This window comes from Microcaecilia unicolor, chromosome 4 (assembly GCF_901765095.1).
Source record: "Microcaecilia unicolor chromosome 4, aMicUni1.1, whole genome shotgun sequence".
Lineage (NCBI taxonomy): Eukaryota > Metazoa > Chordata > Amphibia > Gymnophiona > Siphonopidae > Microcaecilia > Microcaecilia unicolor.
The window spans coordinates 335,635,180-335,652,868 of NC_044034.1; the positions used below are offsets into that span (position 1 = coordinate 335,635,180).

Here is a 17,689-nt window from a genome sequence, read left to right on the forward strand (position 1 = left end):
ACCCCTTAGGGCTATAGTAATGGTGTAGACTTGTGGGCAGTGGGTTTTGAGGGGGATTTGGGGGGCTCAACACACAAGGGAAGGGTGCTATGCACCTGGGAGCTCTTTTACCTTTTTTTTTGTTTTTGTAAAAGTGCCCCCTAGGGTGCCCGGTTGGTGTCCTGGCATGTGAGGGGGACCAGTGCACTACGAATCCTGGCCCCTCCCACGAACAAATGCCTTGGATTTATTCGTTTTATAGCTGGGCGCTTTCATTTTCCATTATCACTGAAAAACAAAAACGCCCAGCTCACAAATTGTCGAATAAAACATGGATGTCTATTTTTTTCGAAAATACGGTTCAGTCCGCCCCTTCACAGACCCGTTCTCGGAGATAAACGCCCATGGAGATAGACGTTTTCGTTCAATTATGCCCCTCCACGTGATTCAGTCATTATCAGTTTGAACCATGTGGTTTAAATAGGTGGCAACTGAACTGCGTAGGGCTCCGTAGACACAGATTTCACTCAGACAGCTGGCAGCTGTAGGAAGGATGGAGGCGGGGCCCATGAGACCCATGATTGGCATCATGCCTGCAGTTCCAGCTTGACCAGCTGCTGGGCCAAGGGCATAATCACAATTCAGCCTCAGGTCCCCCTCAGCCAGAAGACAACAAGAGGAGACCATGGGGCCATATCACGTGTGTTCATTGAACGCATGCCACTTCCTGCCTATTCCATAATATTAAGTCTGCCTTGGAGTTGGCAGGAATGCAGCAGGCCTTTAGTGCAAACCCATGCTGAGGCCCCACACTTCCTTGTTTTAGATGCTGGTCTTCTTACTGAGTTGTAGCTCTTTCTTTTTCCTTCGGCCTGTTCCCTTCTAGCATGGTGAATGAAAATGAAGATGCAGGACCACAGGAAAGGGGAGAAAGACAGAGTGGGAGACTGCCATGGAGGAGGGGAAGGAAAGAGGGGGAGATGCTGATATGTAATTGAAAAAGAGAATGGGGAGATGCTGGACTGTGGGGACAGAGGTAAGGAGATGGTGGACCATGGGAAGAATGGACAGGAAGATTCTGGACTACTGGAAAGGGATGCTGGACTTTGGGGGGAAGAGAGCATAAGGAATGTCAAGTCAAATGCAAAGCGCTGATAAGGAAGGCAAAGAGGGACTTTGAAAAAAAAGATTGTGTTGGAGGCAAAAACACATAATAAAAATTGTTTTAGGTATATTAAAAGCAGGAAGCCGGCAAAAGAATCGGTTGGACCGCTAGATGACCGAGGAGTAAAAGGGGCGATCAGGGAAGACAAAGCCATAGCAGAGAGATTAAATTAATTATTTGCTTCGGTCTTTACCAAGGAAGATTTGGGAGAGATACCAGTGCCAGAAAAGGTATTCAAAGCTGACGAGTTGGAGAAATTGAATGAAATCTCTATAGACGTAGAGGAAGTAATGGGGCAATTTGACACATTGAAGAGTAGCAAATCTCCTGTACCAGATGGCATTCATCCCATAGTACTGATAGAACTGAAAAATTAACTTGCAGAACTATTGTTAGTAATATGTAATTTATCCTTAAAATCGAGCATGGTCCGGAAGATTGAAGGGTGGCCAATGCAACGCCAATTTTTTAAATAGGTTCCAGGGCAAAATGGTAGAGACTATTATAAAGAACAAAATTACATCGGAGGTTGATACTATTACACTTTATTATGTAAATGATGTTAATTCCTTCTTTTGACAATAATATCACAATAATATATCAGCTTGTTGGAGGGGAGGAGGGGGGGAAGGGTGGGAGGGGAGAAAGGGGAACATGGGGGGGGGGGGAAATTATTACAAACATGTTGTTGATGATATATTTAGATGACTGCGTTGTATATATACTCATTTTGGTGTTGTATAATGGTCTGTTATTTCGATAATACAATAATAAAAAAAGTTGAAACATAAAGAACAAAATTACAGAGCATATTCAAAAGCATGGATTAATGAAACTAAGCCATCATGGATTTAGTGAAGGGAAATCTTGCCTCACCAATCTATTACATTTCTTTGAAGGGGTGAACAAACATGCGGATAAAGGTGAGACGGTTGATATTGTGTATCTGGATATTCAGAAGGTGTTTGACAAAGAGCTACTACTGGAAAAGGTGTGAGCAAATCTAATTAAATAAAGTACCTCATGAACGACTCCAGAGGAAATTGGAGAGTCAAGGGATAGGAGGTAGTGTCCTAGTGTGGATTAAAAGCTGGTTAAAAGATAGAAAACAGAGAGTAGGGTTAAATGGTCAGTATTTTCAATGGAGAAGGGTAGATAGTGGGGTTCACCACGGGTCTGTGCTGGGACCGCTGCTTTTTAACATATTTATAAATGACCTAGAGATGGGGGTAACTAGTGAGGTGATTACATTTGCTGACAACACAAAGTTATTCAAAGTAGTTAAATTGTGGGAGGATTGTGAAAAATTACAAGAGGACCTTACAAGACTGGGAGACTGGGCGTCTAAATGGCAGATGATGTTTAATTATCCCAATATTGACTGGATAAATGACTGCTTCTTGAAGCAACTGGTCCAGGAACTGACAAGAGGGGGAGCCATTTTAGATCTAATCCTTGGTGGAGTGCAGGGCATAGTACGAGATGTAACGGTATTCGGTCTGCTGGGAAACAGTGGCGTACCAAGGGGGGGGGCGGTGGGGGCGGTCCGCCCCGGGTGCACACCGCTGGGGGGGTGCCACGGCGCGCGCCTGCTCAGCGTTGGCTGAGTTCGCGCGTTCGCTGCAGCCTGCAGCTCCCTCTCTGCCCCGGAACAGGAACCTGTTCCGGGGCAGAGGGAGCTGCAGGCTGCAGCGAACGCGCGAACTCAGCCAACGCTGAGCAGGCGCGCGCTGTGGCACCCCCCACAGCGGCGTGCACCCGGGGGGGGGGTTTCTTTCGCCGGGGGGGTACTTTGGCGGGGGGGGCGTCCACGCTGCATCGGGGGGGGGTGCTGCACCCGGGGGGCAGGGCGCCGCCCCGGGTGTCCGCCCCCCTAGGAACGCCACTGCTGGGAAACAATGATCATTAACATGATCAAGTATGAGCTACTATCTGGAATGAAGTCACAAAGGAAATCTACGGTAGCAGCACTTAATTTTCAAAAGGGTGACTATGATAAAATGAGGAAAATGGTTAAAAAGAAGCTAAAAGGATTGGCTACAAAGGTTAGGACATTAACCTGCTTATAATCGAAATAGAAAAACGCCTATATTGTGACCCAAATCGGGAGATAGATGTTTATCTCACAAAAACGAATAAAGCGGTATAATCGAAAGCCGAATTTGGACGTTTTCAACTGCACTCCGTCGTGGATGCGGACAAAGTTGATGGGGGCATGTCGAAGGTGTGGTGAAGGCGGAACTGGGGCGTGGTTATTGGCTGATCAGAGATGGGTGCCTTTCGCCAATAATGGAAAAAAAATATGCGTTTTTAGTGAGAATTTAGGGCACTTTTCCTGGACCCTGTTTTTCCACGAATAAGTTCCCCAAAAAGTGCCCTAAATGACCAGATGACCACTGGAGGGAATCGGGGATGACCTCCCCTGACTCCCCCAGTGGTCACAAACCCCCTCCCACCACAAAATATGCTGTTTCACAACTTTTTATTTTCACCCTCAAATGTCATACCCACCTCCCTGGCAGCAGTATGCAGGTCACTGGAGCAGTTATTAGGGGGTGCAGTGGACTTCAGGCAGGTGGACCCAGCCCATCCCCCCCCACCTGTTACACTTGTGCTGGTAAATGGAAGCCCTCCAAACCGCCCCCCAAACCCACTGTACCCACATGTAGGTGCCCCCCTTCACCCCTTAGGGCTATAGTAATAGTGTAGACTTGTGGGCAGTGGGTTTTGAGGGGGATTTGGGGGGCTCAACACCCAAGGGAAGGGTGCTATGCACTTGGGAGCTGTTTTCCCTTTTTTTGTTTTGTAAAAGTGCCCCCTAGGGTGCCCGGTTGGTGTCCTGGCATGTGAGGGGGACCAGTGCACTACGAATCCTGGCCCCTCCCACAAATAAATGTCTTGGAGTTATTCGTTTTTGAGCTGGGCGCTTTCGGTTTCCATTATCGCTGAAAAACAAAAACGCCCAGCTCAAAAAAAGATAAACGTCCATGTTTTTCGAAAATACGGTTCGGTCCGCCCCTTCACGGACCCGTTCTCGGAGATAAACGCCCATGGAGATAGACGTTTCCGTTCGATTATGCCCCTCTAAGGGGGTCTTTTACTAAGCTGCGGTTAACATTTTTAGCTCGTAGTAGAAATCAGCTGACGGTAAATGCCAAGACACCCATAGGAATATAATGGGCGTCTTGGCATTTACTACTACTACTACTACTACTATAAATAATTTCTATAGCGCTACCAGTCGTACGCAGCACTTCACAATTGAACATGAAGAAAAGACAGTCCCTGCTCAAAAGAGCTTACAATCTAAATCAGGACAGACAGGACCAATGAGGGATAAGGGTAGGACAGACAGAAGGACACATAGGGAAAAGGGACTATTGAAGAGAGGAAGACAAGATAAAGGTTACGAGCAAGTGACAAGTTAGGAGTCAAAAGCAGCATCAAACAGGTAGGTCTTTAGCCCGGATTTGAAGGTGGCCAGGGATGGAGCTAGATAGAAAGCTTGTTACTTTCCACAGCCGCCACAGAGCTGCCCATATGTTAAGGCTGCAGAACCTAGGTGCCAAGTCTGATTTGAAAGAACTGCACCTTTTTGTAATAGATTGTATTCAAGACCAGAAGAAAGTGTCCAAAAAGCACAGCACTGGATATTCAAGTTGAGGTCAATGGAACCTTTAGTTGTAAATTCATGTACCGAGTGGCAAAGCTACCACTGGCTACAGCGTGTCCTTAACCAGCAGTTTTCTTGCTCATTAATGGCTGCTGTATGCTGAAAGGTCTTCTGTGCTGCCATGGTAGACATTAGGGCACAGCATATTGAAATGGATACTAAATAGCTGATTAAGCTACCCCACAGCATACAGAGAGCTGTGCACTGATGTCTACCATGAGAGCTCCTGTGGTCAGCTCAGCCCCATCTCCTTCCTTGGCCCCATTCTAACACTGACCCCTCCCCCCCCCCCCCCCCCAAATCACCAGACCCCGTTCCTTCCCACTTCCACAATGTATAATAAAATGTAAAAAAAAATTGTGGTACACCCTCTCCCTTGGGAAGAAACTGTTTCCTTGGTATCTGGTGACCCAAGTGGGACAGCCCCACCCACCTGAAATCTTAAAAAAAAAAAAATCTCCGATGTCTAGTGGCACTCACCTGACTCTCACCTAGGCCCCATACCTCTTATTGGCAGGAGTGATGTCCTTACATAGCAGACTGGCCCTACCCAGTCCATCCCAGAATGCTCAGGGTAGGGCAGGAGCTGCAATTCAAAATGACTGTGCCAGACGTAGGAGCCAGTGGGCATGGCCCCTGCCACTAAGAGGTACCAGGACGGGGGGGGGGGGGGGGGATGACAGACACCAGGGACTTTAAAATTCTGGCCAGATAGGATGCCACTAGACACTAGGGATGGGCACTGTTCAAGCTGAAGCAGAAAATGCCCCAGGCATGCTTGCCTTTATTTTTATTTTATTACTGTCACCCTTTCTGTCAGTGCCTGAGCATCAATCACTGCTCAGGCAACAACAGGAAAGGGGGACACCAATCAATAGGCTGTGCACTAGTGCCATGATTTTAATGCAGCAGTAATCTGCATGCTCATGCTGTTTTCTACCATGAGCTAAAAACTCTACTGCAGCTTAGTAAAAGACCCCCTAAATCAGGCATGGATGTTGTTTAAAAATACTCTCTTGGAAGCCCAGACCAGATGCATTCCACATATTTACAAAGGTGGAAAGAAGACAAAATGACAGCCAGCATGGTTGAAAGGTAAAGTGAAAGAGGCTATTAGAGTCATAAGAATGTCCTTCAAAGAATGGAAATAGGACCCAAATGAAGAAAATAAAAAGTAACATAAGCAAAGCATTGTTAAAGAAGGCTAAAAGAGAATATGAACAGAAACTTGCCACAGAGGTAAAAACTCACAGTAACAACTTTTTCAGGTATATCAGAAGCAGAAAGCCTGCGATAGAATCCGTGGGACCATTACATCATGAAGGAGCAAAAGTGGAACTCAGGGAGGACAAGGCCATAGCAGAGAAACTGAATTAGTTCCTTGCTTTGGTCTTTGTGGAAAAAGATGTAAGAGTTCTACTTGTACCAGAAATGGTTTTCAAGGGTGATGAGGAGGAGGAACTGAAAGAAATCTTGGTGAACCTGGAAGATGTACCGAGTGAAATCAACAAATTAAAGAGTAGTAAATCACCTGGACTGGATGGCATACATCCAAGGGTACTAAAAGAACTCAAACATGAAATTGCTGATCTAATGTAATATGCAATCTGTCATTAAAGTTGTCTGTAGTACCTGAAGACTGGAGGGTGGCCAATGTGATGCCAATTTTTAAAAAAAGGGTATTGGGGTGATCTGGGAAATTACAGACCAGTAAGCCTGATGTCAGTGCCGGGTAAAATAGTGGAAACTATTATAAAGAATAAAGTCACAGAACACATCAATAAATATGATTTAATTGGACAGTCAGCATGATTTCAGCCAAGGGAAGTCTTGTCTCATCAATTTTCTTAATTTCTTTGAAAGTGTGAATAAACATGTGGATAAAGGTTAGCTGGTTGATGTAATGTATCTAGATTTTCAGAAAGCTTTTGACAAAGTTCCTCACGAGAGACTCCTGAGTAAATTAAAGAGTCATGGAATAGGAGGCAATGCTCTGTTGTGGATTAGGTTATTGGACAGAAAGCAGAGGGTAGGGTTAAATGAGGGTGAATAGTGGAGTGCTGCTGAGATCTGTACTGGGATCAGTGCTATTTAACATATTTATATATGATCTGGAAATCAGAATGACAAGTGAGGTGATTACATTTGCAGATGACACAAAAATATTCAAGGTTGTTAAAATACATGAAGACTGTGAAAAATTGCAGGAAGACTAGGCATCCAAATGGCAGATGAAATTTAATGTTGACAAATGGAAAGTGATGCATATTGGGAAGAGTAATCCAACTCATAATTACCTGATGCTAGGGTCTATCTTGAGGGTCAGCACCCAAGAAAACGATCTAGGTGGTGTTGTAGACAATACACTGTATTGCTCCATGGTGCGATCTTACCTTGAGTATTGCATTCAGTTCTGGTTGCTTTATTTCAAAAAAGATATAGTGGAATTAGAAAAGGTTCAAAGAAGAGTGACCAGAATGATAAAGGGGATGAAACTCCTCTCATATGAGAAAAGACTAAAGAAGTTAGGGCTCTTCAGCTTGGAAAAGAGATGGTTGAGGGGAGATATGATTGAGGTCTACAAAATCCTGAGTGGTGTAAGACAAGTAGAAGTGAATCAATTTTTTACTCTTTCAAAAAGTACAAAGAGTAGGGGGTCACTCAATGAAGTTACATGGAAATACTAGTAGGAAATATTTTTCTCTGTACGAATAGTTAAGCTCTGGAACTCTTTGCCGGCAGTGACAGCGGTTAGTGTATCTAGGTTTTAAAATGTTTTGGGCAAGTTCCTGGAGGAAAAGTCTATAGTCTGCTATTGAGACAGACACGGGGAAACCTCTGCTTGCCCTGGAATTGGTAGCATGGAATGTTGCTACTATCTGGGTTTCTGCCAGGTACTTCTGACCTGGATTGGCCACTGTTGGAAACAGGATACTGGGCTAGATGGACCATTAGTCTGACCCAGTATGGCTATTCTAATGTTCTTATGAGGGCTGGGATAAGTGCATGTGCAGAAGTTGAAAATGTGGTAATTCAGAAAGAATGAAAGAAAGGACTAAGAGGGTGGGGAAAGAGTGAGACAGGGGTAATAGGAAGGCAAGAATGGGGACATGGGCTAGAAAGGAGGTGAGGGAAGGAGATGTAAAGCGGATAAGTAGCTGAAAAGTAAAAAAAAAAAAGAGGGGGATTTAGGGTGACAGGGTGAGAAGAAGGGTGAATTCTGAGTATATAAAGAGACTAGAAAGAAAGAAATGTAGGATAAAGCTGAAAGAAAAAGATCAGCGTCTATTAGATTGTAAGCTCTTTGAGCAGGGACTGTCTTTCTTCTATGTTTGTGCAGCGCTGCGTATGCCTTGTAGCGCTATAGAAATGCTAAATAGTAGTAGTAGTAGTAGACATGGGGGAGGAATGGAAGAAGACAGAAAGAGAGAGGAGAACTAGCAAATGGCCAGTGTACAAAGTACTAGGTCAAAATACTTAAGTACAAGTCAAAATAAATGTATATTTTAATATGTAAGAAAAAGTAAAAAGTGTGGAAGCTCATTTTGATATCACACAGACTTACAAAATTACATATGGTACTATGGGGCCCATTTTCAAAAGAGAAAACCATCCAAAAAGTGGCATAAATCTGCATTGGGACGTTGTTCTCACAAAAAAAGTCCAAATCAGTGTTTTCAAAACCTATTTTTCAGACGTTTTTTTAATGCTGTTCTGCACTGTGTCCAAATCTCAAGGGGGCATGTTGGGGGCCTGTTAAGAGTGGGATATGGGTGTTCCTAAGACTTAGATGTTTTTCAGCCATAGTTCCCTGATTAGCCTGCAAGTTCTGCACACTTTGAATTTGCATCTCATTAACTTACTGCATTGCTGTGGATTTCTAAATTATCCCCCGAGTCCTTTAAATATTTCATTGGCAATGCATACAAATTGTCATAGGCAGAAAGAGAGGACCACAGAAAATAACAAGCAAACCCAGTAACAGAGTGAAGCAGGGTACAAGAATGGAGATAATAAGTCCAGGAGTTTTGATTGTATAATATTATTAAAAGACCAGACACGTGGAGGGGCATTTTCGAACGGGGACGCCCATCTCTAAGGGCGCCCATCTCTGAGGATGTCCCCGCGAAGGGGCGGGGCATCTCGTATTATCAAAACAAGATGGGCGTCCATCTTTCGTTTCGATAATACGGTCGGGGAAGCCCAAATCTCAACATTTAGGTCGATCTAAGAGATGGTCGACTTAAATGTTGAGATGGTCGACCTTAGAGATGGACTACCTCGGTTTTCGCCGATAATGGAAACCGAGGACGCCCATCTCAAAAACAACTAAATGCAAGCCCTTTGGTCGTGGGAGGAGCCAGCATTCGTAGTGCACTGGTCACATGCCAGGACACCAACTGGGCACCCTAGGGAGCACTGCAGTGGACTTCACAAATTGCTCCCAGGTGCATAGCTCCCTTACCTTTGGTACTGAGCCCCCCAACCCCCCCCCCCCAAAACCTACTTCCCACAACTGTACACCACTATCATAGCCCTAAGGGGTGAAGGGGGGGGCACCTACATGTGGGTACAGTGGGTTTTGGGTGGGTTTTGGAGGGCTCACATTTACCACCACAAGTGTAACAGGTAGGGGGGGATGGGCCTGGGTCCGCCTGCCTGAAGTGCACTGCACCCACTAAAAACTACTCCAGGGACCTGCATACTGCTGTGATGGAACTGGGTATGACATTTGAGGCTGGCATAGAGGCTAGAAAAGAATGTTTTTTAAATTTGTTATGGGTGGGAGGGGGTTGGTGACCACTGGGGGAGTAAGGGGAGGTCATCCCCATTCCCTCCGGTGGTCATCTGGTCAGTTCGGGCACCTTTTCGAGGCTTGTCGTGAAAAAAATTGGTCCAAGTAAAGTCGGCCAAATGCTCGTCAGGGATGCCCTTCTTTTTTCCATTATCGGCCGAGGACGCCTATCTCTTAACCACGCCCCCATCCCGCCTTCGGTACACTGCCGACATGCCCCCGTGAACTTTGGTCATCCCCCACGACGGAAAGCAGTTGAGGACGCCCAAAATCGGCTTTCGATTATGCCGATTTGGGCGACCCTGAGAGAAGGACGCCCATCTCCCGATTTGTGTCGAAAGATGGGCGTCCTTCTCTTTCGATTATGCCGCTGATATTGTGGAAATTTGAGGAAATAGCTAAGATGGCCAACATTGCAGCAGTCTACCATGACTTTGTATGAAAAATTGTGGGCACCATATGAGGAGTGGAAGAAATCTAAGGGGAAGTAGTAATATGGAGACTAACACCCCTACCAAAAAATGGAAAGATTCAGGCCTATGGGGGGGGGGGGGGGGGGGGGGGGGGGGGGAGGAGGCATGTTGGAGTGGGCTGGTACTGGTTGGATGGGGGTTGGGATGGAGGGGACGTGGGAAAGTAGCTTAATATTCACTGACTTCCAGGAGTGATGGTGCATTGGGTGGTCTAACCAACAACACAACCCACCTGGGGGCTATGCAATAAGCAGTGTACTAAGCTATACTACAGGTGTCTAAGGGTTTTTGTAGGTATTGTAATGTTGGATTATAGGGGGCAAAGGGGCTGGGAGGGGGAGGTGGTGGGGAAATAAAGGGATTTATTGTAAGTTTTGTAAATAGTTTGGAGCAGTTTATGTAATAAGAACAGTGTAATGGTTGATGTTGGAAAAATCAATAAAAACTTTAATAAAAAGATACAGACATTTTCGGCGATCAGGCTGTATCAGGGGTAATTTGTATATAATAAAAGACTATATCCGATATCGCAATGAGACAGTACCACAATCTCACAACATTTGCAACCAGTTGCTGAAGTGCTTTATGTATTATCAGCCCCACTGTTGAAATCAGAATTGAGACATCAAGGTCAGAACATGTCTAATTCTGATAGTATTTCAGAAAAGGATCTACCAGTGTTGAACCTTTTCTAAAATACATAGAGGAACACATGTGTATGCACTGACTATCTGTGGCAAGAACAGCCATTTTTACATTTATGTGCCAACACTTCAGGACCTTCAAGATGTACTGAGACAAACTGACAAATTAAAGAGAAGTAAATCACCTGGACTGGATGGCAGCATCCAAAGGTACTGTAAGAACTCAAACATGAAATTGCTATTCTGCTGTTAGTAATCTGTAACCTGCCATTAAAGTTGTTCATAGTACCTGAAGATTGGAGGGTGGCCAATCTGACAACGATTTTTAAAAAGGGTTTCAGAGGTGATCTGGGAAATTACGGACAAGTAAGCGCTGGGTAAAATAGTGGAAACTATTATAACGAATACAATTACGGAACACATAAATAAATATGGTTTAATGGGACAGAGTCAGCATGGTTTCAGCTAAGGGAAGTCTTGTCTCATCAATTTACTTAATTTCTTTGAAGGCATGAATAAACATGTGGATAAAGGTGATGTAATGTATCTAGATTTTGAGAAACCTTTCGACAAAGTTCCTCATGAGAAACTCCTGTGAAAATTAGTCATGGGATAGGAGGCAATGTTCTTTTCTGGATTAGGAATTGGTTTTTGGACAGAAAACAGAGGGTAGGGTTAAATGGCCATTTCTCTCAATGGAGGAGGGTGAATAGTGGAGTGCTGTAAAGACCCATACTGGTATATTTATAAATGATCTGGAAATTGGAATGACGAGTGAGGTGATTAAATTTGCAGATGACACAAAACTATTCAAGATTGTTAAAACACATGCGGACTGTAAAAAATTGCAGAAAGACCTTAAGAAATTGGAAGACTGGGTATCCAAATGGCAGATAAAATTTAACGCAAACAAATGCAAAGTGATGCAAATTGAGAAGAATAATCCAAATCATATTTTCCTGATGCTAGAGTCCATCTTGGGGGTCAGCCCCCAAGAAAAAGATCTAGGTGTCGTTGTAGCCAATGTACTGAAATCTTCTGCTCAGTGTGAGGCGGCAGCGGGCAAAAAAGTAAACAGGATGCTAGGAAGTATTAGGAAAGGGATTGTAAATAAGACTGATAATACTATAATGCCTCTGTATTGCTCCATGGTGCAACCTCATCTTGAGTGTTGTGTGCAGTTCTGGTCACCATATCTCAAAAAAAAGATATAGCGGAATTAGAAAATGTTCAAAGAAGATATGATAAAGGGGATGGAACTCCTCTCATATAAGGAAAGGCTAAAGATGTTTTTGTTTATCGTTTATTACATTTGATATACCATTTCTCTTGTGAACAAACCAACACAGTTTACAATACAGAATAAAAGCAAATTAAAACATAAAAACATAAAGACAAAAAGAAGTACATAATCTGATAGTAAAGCTCATACACTCAAGACCAGACAATCATTAGCACAGACTTTCTCCAAATTCAGATCAATCACAAACACTGTCTGTCATGAAATGCCTAGCCACTCACCTGGGAGTACCCCGTGGCCACTTGGAGGGTCCATCCCCAGTACAGCTCAGGTCTACCTGCACCTATCGCTTGTGCCCTACATTAGTACCCTTCTCCCACCAACTGGGTTCCAACCACCTCTGAGCAAGTCTCCTGCTCTCAAATTATCCCCAGTGATTTCTAGGTTACTGGGGCCATACTCCCAGTGGTCCCACAGTTCCCACAAAGCACTCACAGACCCAACAAACAAACCACCAGTATTTTGTATAAGTTCAAACAAAGGCAATAAAGTGAATTGTGTTTATTGTCTTAAAAAATATTGAACAATGAACCAAAAAAGTGCAATTAGCAAATAACAGCTAACTGAAATATGGATCAATTATAACTATCTAAACATTTGTATACTAGCTAAGTAGTACCTGGGATGATCAGGACATATAATTGTTCACAGATCCTACTCTCTTTTCTTCCTGGCTAAGACTGGTTAAAAAGCCAGTAAAATCCAAATGAAATGAGCTCCTGGGCCAATCAGAGACCAAAACAACAATCTTTGAAAGTATACTGCAGACTGCCTTTCCAAACGGCTTAAACCAAGAAAACAGCCTTAGTTCTACAGCAGCTTCAAAACATAAACATGCACCACCTACTGGCCAAACAAAGAAAAGAGAGTAGGACGAAATATGGAGATTGCGGGTCGGACCTCGGCTGGCGGGGGTTGGGTCCCCCGCCAGCAAAAGTAAGCAGCGGGGGAGGGTTGACGGCGGGGAGGGGGTGGAGAGAGGCGGCGGCGGGGGGGGGGGGGGAGGCAAAAATGTGCCCCCCCCTCTCTGGCTCTGGCCCCCCCTACCGCCAGATTCCAGATACGCCCCTGGTACAAATAGAGACAGGAACACAGAGTAATGCTGGAAAAGGGGTGAAGTAGGAACATAGAGGGGGGTTGTTGATCACAGGGGGATGGACAGGGACACAGAGAGGCAATATAATATAAGGGGAGGATAGGGACACTAAAAGGGCAGATACTGAACATGAGGGGAAGCCAGGGAACAGGGACACAAGAAAGGTGCTGAACAGGACAGATAGGGACACAGGGAAGATGGATGGCAGGCATGGAGAAAGAAGAAATGCCAAATAGAAGACCTTGGAAAAGTAGGGGGGAAATGGAGAAAAGCAGAATACATGGACAAAATTGAATGGAAAAATAAAATGCTCTGACTACAAAGGTAGAAAAAATAATTGTATTTTATTTATCAATTGGACCATGTCAGCTTTGGGAAATGTATATAGGTTTTACCACAAGTTGGGTTAATTTAGTACAGGGGACCAGTGGGGATGGAGGAGATTTCTTGCAGGGATGGGTTAGATTCCAGTGGGGATGGGTTGGATTCCGGCGGGGACGGGCGAGGGCGGGTGAAATTTCTTTCCTCATGCAACTCTAGTGCTGAGGCTGCACTTTCTGTACTGTCAGTTTTGAGGGGTAAAAAAAACAAATCGGGTTAAGTAGGAGACCTCCCTTAATCCTTCCTGTAAAGGCCTACCCAAAATGAGCATTTAAAATAAAACCTATATGTGCCAGGGAGCAGCTGTAAATCCTGATGTTGATCTATTTAAGCATATACATGTATTCACCTTCTGAAGTGTGGAATACAAATGTAGATTTGGCTTCTGTCCCTGTCCCACCAAAGTCCTGCCCAAACCACACCTCCTCACCATCTGTGCATAGTGCAGATTTACACATGTAAATCTCGGCTTCTAAAATTGGGTTTTCTATGGGTAGCTGACATTTACCAGTGAAAACTGCAATTAGGGCTTCTGTGTGTATGAATAAATATCTTAAGGTATGTTATCCCCCAATTTCTATAAAAAGTGCTAAAAATTGTGCATGCAAATTTGGGTGCATGCCCAATTTGCATGTGCAATTTAATTGAATAAAGAGCTGATTAGCGCTGATAATTAAGATTGTAACAAACAATTATTGGTGCTAATTGGATTTAACTAAAATTTACGCATGGGTCTAAAAAGGGGGTGCAGGTCATGGGCGGATCAGGGGCATTCCTGTAATTTACTTGCATTATTATAGAATAAAGGGGATCAGCGCCTAATTTAGGTGTGGGGATTTACACAAACGTTTCATTGGTGTGAATGGTTGCACCTAAATGTAGTAACTGTTCCTGTTCTATTAATGGCATCTAAGCGCTGTTTATAGAATAGCGCTTAGTGCTATGTTTATTGGCACTAATTTTTACGCGCCATTTATAGATTTCAGTCCTATGTATGTGTTCATAGAGGGAGATATACATGTGAGTATGCATAAGAAGATGTGTTATGTCTCTGTATATGTGAATGCATATATCGGAGGTGTTATGTATAGTATAGATGTTTGTGCATAAAAGGGAACTATGTCTATGAGTATAAGCTCCAGTAACTGGGGACTATATAAAGAGAGAGAGAGAGAGAGAATGTATACAATGGTTTGTACATAATATTTATGAATGAATGAATGTCTTAGTTTTATACAATCATTAATTTCATTAGTGCAGTGCAGTGCAGATTACTCTGTGCCCTTTCTCCTGTTAGAATCATATTTTGAGATTAGCTCACTGCTTTCTACCTTTATAGATCCATATTAATTCCCACAAACCCATCTATTCATCACACATCCAGGAGACAATGACAACGATCTAGACTACATCTCCCGCCTCATTTTCCTCTGCTTATCCCCTTTTGCCTCATCGACCCCTCCCCCAATGCTCACCTACCCTTACTCACACCTCTCCTACTCCCTTCACTCTTGCCCATTCTCCTCCTCCACCTCATCTACCCTCCAATTGCTCACTTCCCCTTGCTCATACTTCTCCTACTCCCCTCATCCCTGCATTTCTACATTCCTATTTCTTTTATTACTCCGATAATACTCAACTTATTTCTCTCCACCAATACTTTGCAATCTCAATTACCATGTAAGCCGCATTGAGCCTGCTTTGAGTGGGAAAGCGCGGGTACAAATGTAATAAATAAAATAAATAAATAAATAGGAACGATGTGGTTGAGGCAAACACGAGTTGGGTAATATTAGTAGAACAATGAGTCCTTTAAGATTGTCCTACCACCCACTTCATTATTAAGAGGATATCCAGTTACTGTTTCCACCGTTCACATTACAATCCCTTTCCTCTCTTCGTCTGCCCCTCCTAGCCTTCCCTCATCAAGTCAAGTGTATGAAAGACGGCAGAAAGAGAGAGGCCGGTTTGTCAAGCAAATAAATTCGGTCACCAAGGGGGAAAATAAACCTATTAGCAGCAGCCAGATTCTACAAGAACCAATAGCATTTTACTGTAAGAATAAAGAACCAATGCCGAGAGTGGGTTGATAAAGGAACTGCTGCACCGTCCAATCATCTCTTTTTCTGGGTCTGTAAACAGGGTGTTGTTTAATAAGTGCATCACGAGTGTGTGTGTATGATATTTCCTTCGTGTATTCTTTTGGCTACATGTACAGATTTGTCATTCTAATAAAGTTTCTTTAAATCATTGGAGGGGGGAGGGAGGGGAAGTAGGGGACAGTATGCGAGAGTGAAGTAAGGGTGCATCAGCCGCAGAGGCAGGGAGGGTAGGATTCTGTGTATGAGCATCAGCTGAGGAGGAAAGAAGGGAGGGGACCTGCTGAATTGCTGCCGAGCAAGGACACTGAGAGGAAGAAGCGTCGGAGAGGCCTGTGAGGTAGGACAATACAGGCATGTAACACCAGGAGCTAGTGAGCGGTTTTGTACCAAAGGGAACAAGGGCAAGGGGGGAAAATTACGGAGCAACAAAACGATGCCTTTCTGATCAGAAATGGAGACACAGTGACTGAGATGGGGGAGAACAAACAAGGGACTTGAAACGTGATCCAGAAATAAAATTAAAATAGGTTGAGGAGAGAGAGAGAGAGAGAGAGAGAGAGAGAGGCGTATGGTGCTGTCACAGTGTCACTTAATGCGTGCAATTGACAGAATACTGTAAGTTTTGCGAGCCCTTGCCCCTTTTAAGCTCCTGCAGTTATATAGCAAAATTTTAGAGGCTACACTAGTGTTCTATAATGGACTCGGGGCACCAAGATGTCATTATACAATAGGCTGTCTGTCACTGCATGGCATCAAGGCACCTAAAAGAAGATGCTCACTTTTGCCCCCTTCTTCGCTAGCTTTTGGGCACTAATACACCCTTTCTTTACTTCTCTGCATTCAAGTGGACTAAGATGATAACCACACACACACACATTATACCCAAATGAAGGGCAGTTCTATAAACTGGGTGCCCGCATTTACATACTACTACTACTTATCACTTCTATATCACTACAAGGCATATGCAGCGCTGTACACCATACACATAGTAACATAGTAGATGACGGCAGAAAAAGACTTGCATGGTCCATCCAGTCTGCCCATTATTATAATTGCCACTAAATTATTATAATTATTATTATAATTATTATAATTGCCACTAAAGAATTCTTTTGCTCCATTACAGCACTGTAATGCTCCTGAAAATAGAACTGAGGCAGAGGAAAAAGCAATAGAGTTGGAACAAAAAGACATGAAGGTACCCAAAGTGAAAAGACACCCCCAAATCACTAATGTTGAAACACATACCAAGAAATATAGATGGAAAGCGATGGCCACAAATGCTCGTAGTCTAAGCAATAAAGTTCATGACCTTCAAGCCCTGATGTTGGAGGCAGACTTAGATGTTGTTGCAATCACAGAGACATGGCTCAACGGTTCCCACAAATGGGATACAAGCATACCAGGCTATAATCTATTTAGGAAGGATAGAGAGGGTCGTAAAGGTGGAGGAGTAGCTCTGTATGTGAAGAATGATATCATGGCGACTGAAATGACAGGGACCTGGGGAAAAGAAGAAGCGATATGGATCACCTTAAAAAGAGAGGATAGAACCTCGGTCCAAGTGGGTGTTGTCTACAGACCCCCGACACAATTAGAGGAACTAGATAAAGATCTGATCACGGATATTCAAAAATTAGGAAAGAAAAAAGAGGTTCTGTTGATGGGAGATTTCAATCTGCCGGATGTAGATTGGAAGGTTCCGTCTGCCAAATCGGAAAGAAGTAGAGAGATCGTGGATGCTTTCCAAAGTGCTCTGCTCAGACAGATGGTGACGGAACCCACGAGGGAGGACAGTCCCAGCTCAAAGAACTGTCAATCTAAATAAGACAGGTAACAGACAGAACAATTAAGAGGTAAGGAGAATTAAAGAGGAGGGGATAAAAGGTACAGGCAAGTGAGCAGTGGTTAGGACTCAAAAACAGCGTCAAAGAGGTGGGCTTTTAGCTTGGACTTGAAGAAGGCCAAAGACAGGGCTAGATGTACATGCTCAGGAACTCTATTCCAGGCGTGTACTGCTTGAATATGTAAATGTATAGAATATACACACCCATGAAAGGACCAGCAGGGCACTGAAG

The 17,689-nt window shown here is 43.9% G+C and overlaps 1 protein-coding gene across 2 annotated transcripts in view; it reads left to right on the forward strand.

Annotated features, from left to right (window-relative positions):
- Nucleotides 1-15,787: 15,787 nt before the first annotated feature.
- AP3M2 (adaptor related protein complex 3 subunit mu 2) overlaps nt 15,788-17,689 on the forward strand; it is a 68,092-nt gene continuing 66,190 nt past the window's right edge. For both annotated transcript variants that reach the window (XM_030199642.1, XM_030199643.1), the window contains exon 1: nt 15,788-15,945. The gene's annotated coding sequence lies outside the window, so the exon portion shown is untranslated. The remainder of the gene's footprint in view (nt 15,946-17,689) is intronic.